At 36.8% G+C, this 12,537-nt stretch overlaps 1 pseudogene; it reads right to left on the bottom strand.

Moving 5' to 3' along the window:
- Positions 1–1,408: 1,408 nt before the first annotated feature.
- On the bottom strand, positions 1,409–1,503 carry LOC119543562 (annotated as a pseudogene).
- Between the last annotated feature and the right edge of the window lie 11,034 nt (positions 1,504–12,537).

The raw sequence follows: 12,537 nt of genomic DNA, 5'->3' as shown, positions 1-12,537 counted from the left end.
TGTCTGTGGTATGTTTCCATGACTGACTTTTGATTTCAGAAATGTATAATTTTTGTAGAAGATATAAATATCCATAAAGCTCTGAACTAATGGCCTTTAATAGGTCAGCTGTTGCATGTTTTATCCAAAGACCATGACTTGTAATTTGGAAAGTTCTGTTCATGCAGCAATTTTACAGAGACTTGCCAATCTATTTTACTATATTTTTATCTTTGCTCTTTACTTTCTGATGCCTCTAGTAGTTTGTTTAATCTTATATTTCCTGAAGTATTTTCATTTTAAAGTATAAGGTCTGCAGTGGAACACTGTGATGGACAGAGGATTATAAATGTCTATCGAACTCTCTACTAAACTATATAAAAATGGCTTTTATACACATATGATTTAATTTAGAAGTGTATTACAAGTCCATGAACTATTTTACTTGTATTATGCTAAAGAGCAAATTCATACAGATGTATCTGCAAATATTTTCTGTCACAATTTATTGAATGATAGGATATATGGTGCTATAGGCATGCAGCTAAGGGGTTTTGGAAATGGCCCATAAGAACCATTTATCATGAATGTTCAGATAATACCAACAAAGCCCCAACAGTGTCATTATACAGTTTATTTGCATTTTAATGTACATGTTTTGGTTCTTAATCTTATAGTGAAAGTATTGAATCACAGAATTTGAGACATACAAATAATCCCCTTAAATCTTTAGTATGTGTTTCCTGTGACTGTTGCTAGGGATGCAAAGAAGAATTAAAACGCAGTTCCTGATTATAAGAAAATGTTACACTTGAAAGAGACATTTGTTTAGTTAATATACTGGGAAATGAAAAGACGTAACAGTTCTATAACTTTGTATTTCTAGCTTATACTGAAAATGAATAAATATAAACCAATCAAATCTAACTGACATGCATAGAACACTTCATCCAACAACAGTAGAATACACATTCTTCTCAAGTACATATGGAACAGTCTCTGGGAAAGAGTATATATTAGGCTTCACTAAATTTAACAGAATTGGAATCAAACAGAGTATATTATCTGGCTACTATGGAATAAAATTAGAAATTAGTAGTAACATCAGATTTGGGAAATTACAAATATGTGAAAATTAAACAACATGCTACAAAATAGCTGATAGGTCTCGAAGAAATCACAAAAGAAGTTAGAAAATGATTTTAGATAAATGAAAATAAAGACAAAATATACTAAAACTTATGGAAAGCATGACTTTGAGGTTAATTTATGGCTCAAAATATCTATATTAAATTGGTAAGATCTCAAACCAATAACCTAACTTCCACACGGAGACACTAAAAAGAAGAGCCTACTAGACCCAAAACAAGCAGAAGAAAGCAAGAAATATTAAGGTTTTGACTGGAAATGAATAAACAAGAAAAAAAGAAAAAGTTAAGAAAATCAAATCAAAAGTTGATTTTCTGAAAATATCAACAAAATTGACAACTACACTTGATCTTAGCCAAAAGGCCAAGAAGCATTTTTTTTTAACATTTTAGAAGTATTTATTTCATTACTGACCATCAGGTTGCAGCATGCAACTTTTGACAACGAGCTTCCACTCTCCACTCAAAGAAGCACCAAATGCTATGGTACCACTATTTAGATTGCTGGCCTTTCAAAGGCTTTTATTACCAACATCATTACTTAAGTATGAGCCTTTCAGGGACTTAAAAAACACTCATTCTCTCTAAAAAGTAACTTCATATTTCATCCACAAAACTCCAATTGGCAGGTTATGTCCAAAATTGGGGAAAAAATTTTATTCTAGTTCTATAACATGATCAGCTCTGTAAATTATTAGGAATAAAATAAGCATTTCTTTTTGTCTTGTTATAAGGAAATGTTTTTTTTTTTTAACTCTACCATGAATTAGGACAGTAGTTTAGATGATCCCTTAGAGTTAGAAAATTGTTTACCGAAGACGTTGAGAAATAGGAATTTGTTTCATTTTCCTGGGTAAGTAAAAGAAATATTTGCAGTATGTGTAAGAGTTACAGGTTATATTGTAGACCATTGTGAAAATGTTTTAAAGGCCTATTCTCCTGATTTAAAACAAATTCCACCTTAGTCTTCCTCCTCTTGGTGAGCTAGACTCACCAAGAAAAACAGGGAAAAAGGCTCAAATTATTAAAATCAGAAATAAAAGAGGATGATTAATATTGACCTTATAGAAAAACAAAAAGATTACAAGGGAATGTTACAAACAACCAAATGCCAACAAAATAGATAACTTTGATGTAATCAACACATTTGAGAAACACACAAACTACCAAAACCAACTGAAGAAGACATGAAAAATACGAATAGACTTCTAATAAAGAAAGAGATCAAATTAATATTTAAAAAAAACCTACACATAAAGAAAATCCCAGACAGGTAAAGAATTAACACTAATCCTTCACAAACTCTTCCACAATATAGAAGAGAAGGGAATATTTCCCAACTCATTCTATAAGGCCAGATTAATCAGGTGCCAAAACCAGACAAAGACAACATAAGAAAAGAAAACTATAGACCAGTATCTCTAATGAATATAAACACAGTAATCCTCAACAAAATACTGGCATGTGGAAATATATTAAAAGGACAATATACCATGACCAAGTTGGATTTATCCCAAGAATGCATGGTTGATTTAATATCCAAAGCATATTACACCATATTAGTAGAATAAATGGTAAAAACCACACGATCATTTCAATAGACACATAAAAATCATTTGATAAAAACACCCCCCATGATAAAAATTACTCAATGAACTAGAAATAGAAAGAACGTACTCATTTTGATAAAAATCCAACAGATAACACCATACCTAATGATAAAAGAATGAATGCTTTCCCCTAAGGTAAGGAACAACAACAACAAAAAGGATATTTCTCTACTTCTATTTAACATTGTACAGGAGGTTGTAGCTGGAGCATAGCTTAAGTCTTCCTGCTGTGCCTGTGCCTCAGAGATTTTCTTGTAACACCTTTCCCATCTCTCAGCTGTAGGTTGCTGTGACTTATACTTAATACTGTCCCGCTTGGTTAGTGGGGTTCAGGGTGGTAGTCTCCCGTGTTCTTCATCCTCAGCAGGTGCTGAGGTCGTGTGTTCTCACTGACCCTGCCTCTCCAGTGGTAGATTTTTTTCCTAATGATCCAGCTCCATGGTGTTTTCTTGGCCTTACCCATGGGTAGAGTGTACTTTTCTGTTTCCTTTTCCCAGATGCCATGAGTCTTCATCTCTGGTCTACGAGTACAGGGTACGCTGCCCATCTCTAGTGGTTCAGGATTTTATTCAATAGGACAGAGAGGGTAAACTTATTCTAGAAGGGATTTGTGCCTTTGTTACTCTCTGTGGATGCTCTTCTGCTTCTCCAGGCATGTACCATAAGTGAGAGATTCTCTCAATTTATGCTTTACCCTCAAAGCACCTGATGGAAGTAGGTGGAGAACAACTTGCCAGTGGGTGTGAAATCCCTGTATCTTAAGTTCTCAGAGCTTCTGTGCTATAATGTTAGGCTATACTTGGTCTTTAGCAATTCATTGAAACTTTTACCTGAATTCTTTTCACTGGCTTTTATGGTATCCAGCTCCTCCATTGAATAAGCAAGGCTATACTTGGTCTTTAGCAATTCATTGAAACTTTTACCTGAATTCTTTTCACTGGCTTTTATGGTATCCAGCTCCTCCATTGAATAAGCAAATGCTTGCATTCTGACCCTTCTTAGGTTCTGTCAATCCTTAGATTTCAGGTTAGCTGTTTGCCCTATGAATTCTGTTCTCTGATGGATTAAAAAAATATGAAGAGGGGAGCAGGGCATGATGGGGGATTGGTGAGGTGTATGTTTTAGTTACTCCTCCATCCAGGGAAGTAGGTAGAAAGCCAGGAACTGCGTGGACTGGACACCGCAGAGCAATCTGACTTTGGGCATACTTCATACAACACTTGTGAAAACGTGGAACTGCTGAGATCAGCAAAATCTGTAAGTTTTTGTGGCCAGGGGACCCGCACCCCTCCCTGCCAGGCTCAGTCCCTTGGGAGGAGGAGCCATCAACGCTGGGTATGAGGAGGGAGAACTGCAGTGGTGGCTCTTATCAGAAACTCATTCTACTGATCCAAACTCCAACCATACATAGACCGAGACCAGACAACAGAGAATCTGAGAGCAGCCAGCCCAGCAGAGAGGAGATAGGCATAGTAAAAAAACAGCAAGAAAAACTCTAAAATAAAAGTGGAGGCTGTTTGGAGTTCTGGTGAATATAGAAAGGGGAAGGGCAGAGCTCAGGCCCTAAGGCTTATTTGCAAATCCCGAGGAAAAACTGATCTCTCTGCTCCCTGGATCTTTCCTTAATAGCCCTAACTGCTTTGTGTCTTAGCATTTCAGTAACCCATTAGATCTGCCAGGAGGCCCTTTTCTGTTCTTTTTTTTTTTCTTTTTTATCTTTTTTATCTTTTTCTGAAACAATTACTCTAAGAAGCGCAATACAGAAAGCCTCAAAGACTTCCAATTTGGGCAGGTCAAGACAAGCAGAACTAAGAGAGCTCTGAGACCAAAGGCAATAATCCAGTGGCTGAGAAAATTCACTGAACACCACAACTTCCCAAAAAAAGGGGAGCATCTGCTCACAGCCATCATCCTGGCAGACAGGAAACACTCCTGCCTGTCGCTGGCCCCATAGCCCAGAACTGCCCCAGACAACCGAGTTTGATGGAATTGCTTCCAATAACATGCATACACCACAAAACTGGGTGTGGACATTAGCCTTCCCTGCACCCTCAGCTGATTGTCCCAGAGTTGGGAAGGTGGAGCAGCATGAATTAACAAGCCCCATTCAGACATCATTTCAGCAGACTGGGAACCTCCCTACACAGACCGGCAGCTCAGAACCACACTGGGGGAAAAGCACTCACATGTGACATAGCACAGTCATCCCTCAACAGAGGACCAGGGGGTGCAAGGCCTGGAAGAGGGACCCACTTGCAAGTCTCAGAGGCCACACACCAATACCAAGGACTTGTGGGTCAGTGACAGAGACAAACTGTGGCAGGACTGAAATGAAGGATTAGACTATTGCAGCAGCTTTAAAACTCCAGGAACACCAGGGAGATTTGATTGTTAGAACCGCCCCCCTCCCTGACCACCCAGACACATACCCCTTATACAGGGTGGGTAACACCAACTACGCACGGAAGCTTGGTACACCGATTGGACCCCACAAGGTTTACTCCCCTACTCACCACAGAGGCAAAGCAGAGGAGAACTGGCTGAGGGGAACAGGTGGCTCGTGGACGCCACCTGCTGGTTAGTCAAAGAATGTGTACTCCACGAAGCTGTAGATCTCACAAATTAGAGATAAGGATTTCAATTGGTCTACAAATCCTAACAGAACCCTATCAAGTTAACCAAATGCCAAGAGGCCAAAAACAACAGAAAATTTTAAAGCATAGGAAAAAACCAGACGATATGGATAACCCAAGAGCAAGCACCCAAATCAAAAGATCAGAAGAGATGCAGTACCTAGAGCAACTAATCAAAGAACTAAAGATGAATGATGAGACCATGGCACGGCATATAAAGGATATCAAGAAGACCCTAGAAGAGCATAAAGAAGACAATGCAAGACTAAATAAAAAAATAGATGATCTTATGGAAATTAAAGAAACTGTTGACCAAATTAAAAAGATTCTGGACACTCATAGTACAAGACTAGAGGAAGTTGAACAACGAATCAGTGACCTGGAAGATGACAGAATGGAAAATGAAAGCACAAAAGAAAGAATGGGGAAAAAATAAAAAAAATTGAAATGGACCTCAGGGATATGATAGATAATATAAAACGTCCAAATATAAGACTCATTGGTGTTCCAGAAGGAGAAGAAAAGGGTAAAGGTCTAGGAGAGTATTCAAAGAAATTGTTGGGGAAAATTTCCCGAATCTTCTAAACACCATAAATACAAAAATCATAAATTCCCAGTGAACTCCAAATAGAATAAATCCAAATAAACCCACTCTGAGACATATTCTGAACACACTGTCAAATACGGAAGAGAAGGTGCAACTTCTGAAAGCAGCAAGAGAAAAGCAATTCACCACATACAAAGGAAACAGCATAAGACTAAGTAGTGACTACGCAGCAGCCACCATGGAGGTGAGAAGGCAGTGGCATGACATATTTAAAATTTTGAGTGAGAAAAATTTCCAACCAAGAATACTTTATCCAGCAAAACTCTCCTTCAAATTTGAGGGAGAGCTTAAATTTTTCACAGACAAACAAATGCTGAGAGAATTTGCTAACAAGAGACCTGCCCTACTGGAGATACTAAAGGAGCCCTACAGACACAGAAACAAAGAAAGGAGAGGGAGACATGGAGAAAGGTTCAGTACTAAAGAGATTCAGTATGGGTACATTAAAGGATATTAACAGAGAGACGGAAAAATATATACGACAAACATAAACCAAAGGATAAGATGGCTGATTCAAGAAATGCTTTCACGGTTATAACATTGAGTGTAAATGGATTAAACTCACCAATTAAAAGATACAGATTTGCAGAATGGATCAAAAAAAATGAACCATCAATATGCTGCATACAAGAGACTCATCTTAGACATAGGGACACAAAGAAATTGAAAGTGAAAGGATGGAAAAAAATATTTCATGCAAGCTACAGCCAAAAGAAAGCAGGTGTAGCAATATTAATCTCAGATAAAATAGACTTTAAATGCAGGGATGTTTTGAGAGACAAAGAACGTCACTACATACTAATAAAAGGGGCAATTCAACAAGAAGAAATAAAAATCATAAATGTTTATGCACCCAATCAAGGTGCCACAAAATACATGAGAGAAACACTGGCAAAACTAAAGGAAGCAATTGATGTTTCCATAATAATTGTGGGAGACTTCAACACATCACTCTCTCCTATAGATAGAACAACCAGACAGAAGACCAATAAGGAAATTGAAAACCTAAACAATCTAATAAATGAATTGGATTTAACAGACATATATAGAGCATTACATCCCAAATCACCAGGATACACATGCATCCCTAGTGCTCACAGAACTTTCTTCAGAATAGATCATATGCTGGGACATAAAACAAGGCTCAATAAATTTAAAAAATTGAAATTATTCAAAGCACATTCTCTGACCACAATGGAATACAATTAGAAGTCAATAACCATCAGAGACTTAGAAAATTCACAAATACCTGGAGGTTAAACAACACACTCTTAAACAATCAGTGGGTTAAAGAAGAAATAGCAAGAGAAATTGCTAAATATATAGAGACAAATGAAAATGAGAACACAACATACCAAAACCTATGGGATGCAGCAAAAGCGGTACTCAGGGGGAAATTTATAGCACTAAATGCATATATGAAAAAGGAAGAAAGAGCCAAAATCAAAGAACTAATGGATCAACTGAAGAAGCTAGAAAATGAACAGCAAACCAATTCTAAACCAAGTAGAAGAAAAGAAATAACAAGGATTAAAGCAGAAATAAATGACACAGAGAACAAAAAAAAAAAAAAATAGAGAGGATAAATAACACCAAAATTTGGTTCTTTGAGAAGATCAATAAGATTGACAAGCCCGTAGCTAGACTAACAAAACCAAAAAGAGAGAAGACCCATATAAAAAAAATAATGAATGAGAAAGGTGACATTACTGCAGATCCCGAAGAAATTAAAAAAATTATAAGAGGATACTATGAATAGCTGTATGGCAACAAACTGGATAATATAGAGGAAATGGACAATTTCCTGGAAACATATGAACAACCCAGACTGACCAGAGAAGAAACAGAAGACCTGAACCAACCAATCACAAGCAAAGAGATCCAATCAGTCATCAAAAATCTTCCCACAAATAAATGCCCAGGGCCAGATGGCTTCACAGGGGAATTCTACCAAACTTTCCAAAAAGAATTGACACCAATCTTACTTAAACTCTTTCAAAACATTGAAGAAAATGGAACGCTACCTAACTCATTTTAAGTAGCTAACATCAATCTGATACCAAAACCAGGCAAAGATGCTACAAAAAAGGAAAACTACTGGCCAATCTCCCTAATGAATTTAGAAGAAAAAATCCTCAACAAAATACTTGCAAATCGAATCCAAAGACACATTAAAAAAATCATACACCATGACCAAATGGGGTTCATTCCAGGCATGCAAGGATGGTTCAACATAAGAAAATCAATGTATTACAACACATTAACAAATCAAAAGGGAAAAATCAAATGATCATCTCAATAGATGCTGAAAAAGCATTCGACAAAATCCAACATCCGTTTTTGATAAAACCACTTCAAAAGATAGGAATTGAAGGAAACTTCCTCAATATTATAAAGAGCATATATGAAAAACCCACTGCCAGCATAGCACTCAATGATGAGAGACTGAAAGCCTTCCCTCTAAGATCAGGAACAAGACAAGGATGCCCACTATCACCACTGTTATTCAATATTGTGCTGGAAGTGCTAGCCAGGGCAATCTGGCAAGACAAAGAAATAAAAGGCATCCAAATTGGAAAGGAAGAAGTAAAACTGTCATTGTTTGCAGATGATATGATCTTATATCTGGAAAACCCCGAGAAATCGATGATATGGCTACTAGAGCTAATAAACAAATTTAGCAAAGTAGCGGGATACAAGATTAATGCACATAAGTCAGTAATGTTTCTATATGCTAGAAATGAACAAACTGAAGAGACACTCAAGAAAAAGATACCATTTTCAATAGCAACTAAAAAAATCAATTACCTAGGAATAAACTTAACCAAAGATGTAAAAGACCTATACAAAGAAAACTACATAACTCTACTAAAAGAAATAGAAGGGGACCTTAAAAGATGGAAAAATATTCCATGTTCATGGATAGGAAGGCTAAATGTCATTAAGATGTCAATTCTACCCAAACTCATCTACAGATTCAATGCAATCCCAATCAAAATTCCAACAACCTACTTTGCAGACTTGGAAAAGCTAGTTATCAAATTTATTTGGAAAGGAAAGATGCCTCGAATTGCTAAAGACACTCTAAAAAAGAAAAACAAAGTGGGAGGACTTACAGTCCCTGACTTTGAAGCTTATTATAAAGCCACAGTTGTCAAAACAGCATGGTACTGGCACAAAGATAGACATACTGATCAATGGAATCGAATTGAGAATTCGGAGATAGACCCCCAGATCTATGGCTGACTGATGTTTGATAAGGCCCCCAAAGTCACTGAACAGGGTCATAATGGTCTTTTCAACAACTGGGGCTGGCAGAGTTGGATATCCATATCCAAAAGAATGAATGTGGACCCCTACCTCACACCCTACACAAAAAATTAATTCAAAATGGACCAAAGATCTCAATATAAAAGAAAGTACCATAAATCTCCTAGAAGATAATGTAGGAAAACATCTTCAAGACCTTATATTAGGTGGCCACTTCCTAGACTTTATACCCAAAGTACAAGAAACAAAAGAAAAAATAGATAAATTGGAACTCCTCAAGCTTAGAAGTTCTGTACCTCAAAGGAATTTCTCAGAAAGGTAAAGAGGCAGCCAACTCAATGGGAAACAATTTTTGGAAACCATGTATGTGACAAAAGACTGATATCTTGCATATATAAAGAAATCCTACAACTCAATGACGATAGTAGAGACAGCCCAATTATAAAATGGGTAAAAGATATGAAAAGACAGTTCTCTGAAGAGGAAATACAAATGGCCAAGAAACACATGAAAAAATGTTCAGCTTCACTAGCTATTAGAGAGATGCAAATTAAGACCACAATGTGATACCATGTCACACCAATTAGAATGGCTGCCATGAAACAAACAGGAAACTACAAATGCTGGAGGGGATGTGGAGAAATTGGAACTCTTATTCATTGTTGATGGGACTGTATAATGGTTCAGCCACTCTGGAAGTCAGTCTGGCAGTTCCTTAGAAAACTAAATATAGAGATACCCTTCGATCCAGCTATTGCACTTCTCGGTATATACCTGGAAGATCGGAAAGCAGTGACACGAACAGATATCTACATGCCAATGTTCATAGCAGCATTATTCACAATTGCCAAGAGATGGAAACAACCCAAATGTCCTTCAACAGATGAGTGGATAAATAAAATGTGGTATATACACACGATGGAATACTACACGGCAGTAAGAAGGAATGATGTTTGATGGATTGAGCCCTCTACCATGGGATTTGCCCTTGGGAAGACTGTTGCTGCAAAGGAGAGGCTAGGCATCCCTATAATTGTGCCCAAGAGCCTCCTCCCGAATGCCTCTTTGTTGTTCAGATGTGGCCCTCTCTCTCTAGCTAAGCCAACTCGAAAGGTGAAATCACTGCCCCCACCCCCTACGTGGGATCAGACACCCAGGGGAGTGAATCTCCCTGGCAACGTGGAATATGACTCCCGGGGAAGAATGTAGACCCGGCATTGTGGGATGGAGAATATCATCTTGACCTAAGGGAGGATGTGAAAGGAAATGAAATAAGCTTCAGTGGCAGAGAGATTCTAAAAGGAGCCGAGAGGTCACTCTAGTGGGCACTCTTGTGCACAATATAGACTACCCTTTTTAGGTTCTAATGAATTGCGGTAGCTGGTGGTAGATTCCTGAAACTATCAAACTACAACCGAGAACACATGAATCTTGAAGACAATTGTATAAAAATATGGCTTATGAGGGGGGACAGTGGGATTGGGGGGGCATGGGGATCACACTCCCCTTTGTCTAGTTTGTGGATGGATGAGTGGAAAGGTGGGGGAAGGAAAGAAACAAACAAACAGACAAGGGCACCCAGTGTTCTTTTTTACTTTAGTTCCTCTTTTTCACTTTAATTATTATCCTGGTTACTTTTGTGTGTGTGGTAATGAGGGTGTTGGGGATTGATTTTGGTGATGAATGTACAACTATGTAATGGTACAGTGAACAATCGAATGTATGATTTGTTTTGTATGACTGTGTGGTATGTGAATATATCTCAATAAAATGAATATTAAAAAAATAAAGTCATGATATATATAAAACAACAAAAAAAAATAAGAAAGAAAGTCAAAAGTCCTTATTGAAGAAAGTTAGAAGTTCTCATTGAAGGGTTTTTCCTCAACATCAATATATTTAATTCATATATTTAAAAATATATGCTGGATAATGGATGGAATGAAGGAGTGGTTTAACTATTCAATGTTTAAGTTCAACAACTATCTATACCATGTTTTTCACACTTTTAAAAATATAACCTTCCATAAGAAACATATTTTGTATTACATTCCAGGACAAACTGGGAAAAACATGAGTTTATGTGATATCAGCTATATGCCAGGCTCTATTCAAGGCATTATTGATAAATAAATTGGAATACCAACTCCCAGAGAACGTAAAATCTAAGTGGAAACATAGAAACAGTCTCTTGTTCATAATAAAGTTTATGCTTCAAGGAGCATAAAGATTTTACAAAAGTATGTATGTTTGTATTAGTGTAACATTACAGATACATTTGTAAATACAGAATTAAATCTTTTGACATAGGTAAAATTTAGAAATTTATATTCTGTAGCAGTAGAAAATATAGTGTAACTGAACACAATGTTCAGCTTTAAATTATACTGAGATTATACCTGCTTACAGAATTCATTTTACTAGTTTTATTGTAATAACTTCATAGTAGCCTACTCTTAATCAGTCCTTCAGTCAGAGTCACATATGTACAGGTTGGCAATGGTGCTGATTTAATAAGCAGCCAATTATTATCCAATTAATTCTATCCATGTGATTGTGCTTGTAAATACTGTCTAAATGTCCTAGATAAACACATCCAAACATTTACAGAATTATTTTCAAGATGATGTAGGGATGCTCTACTGAAAGAAGTGATATTTCCTTTGGAGGGAAAAGCTAGATTTACTCTTCTAATGGAGGGAGAGATGAGACAAAGACAAGGATCTCTGCTTCAATAATTGTTATGTTACTAAGGGTTTGGGATTGAATACCAGATGTATTGACAAAAATTAATTTCAGATTAAAGCCACAAGTGCTGATTAGAAGGGAAAATATATTTGTAGATTTAGAACTTATAAGAAAATGGTATTTTTATTTGTTTATAGCTTACAAAACTCTCAGATCAGAATGTGATATATATTATATGCCATGTGTATTCACATATTATTGTGTCTTTTTCCTTACACTCCCATATAATACATTCTCAAACACTAATACAAATACCAGTTTTTTGGGTATCTATGAATCCCTTCTCCTCCTTTAAGCCTTAATTAAAATTCATCTGCTCCATAGAGACATAAATGGACATTTGCACACTGGTGTTCATAGAGGCAGTATTCATGATTTGCAATGGGTGGAGGTGACCTAAGGGTACATAGACTGAGGAACAGAATGGTGAACTGTGGTGTATGCATACAATGGAATATTGAGGAACTACAAAAGCAGTGAAGCTGGGAGACATGCAATGAGGTGAATGGATCCTATATACAGCATTTTGAGTGAAGTATGCC

Source organism: Choloepus didactylus, chromosome 8, assembly GCF_015220235.1.
Source record: "Choloepus didactylus isolate mChoDid1 chromosome 8, mChoDid1.pri, whole genome shotgun sequence".
In the NCBI taxonomy this organism is placed as follows: Eukaryota; Metazoa; Chordata; class Mammalia; order Pilosa; family Megalonychidae; genus Choloepus; species Choloepus didactylus.
The sequence above is the reverse complement of the archived record's forward strand: the minus strand, read 5'-3'. Positions and strand labels throughout refer to the sequence as shown.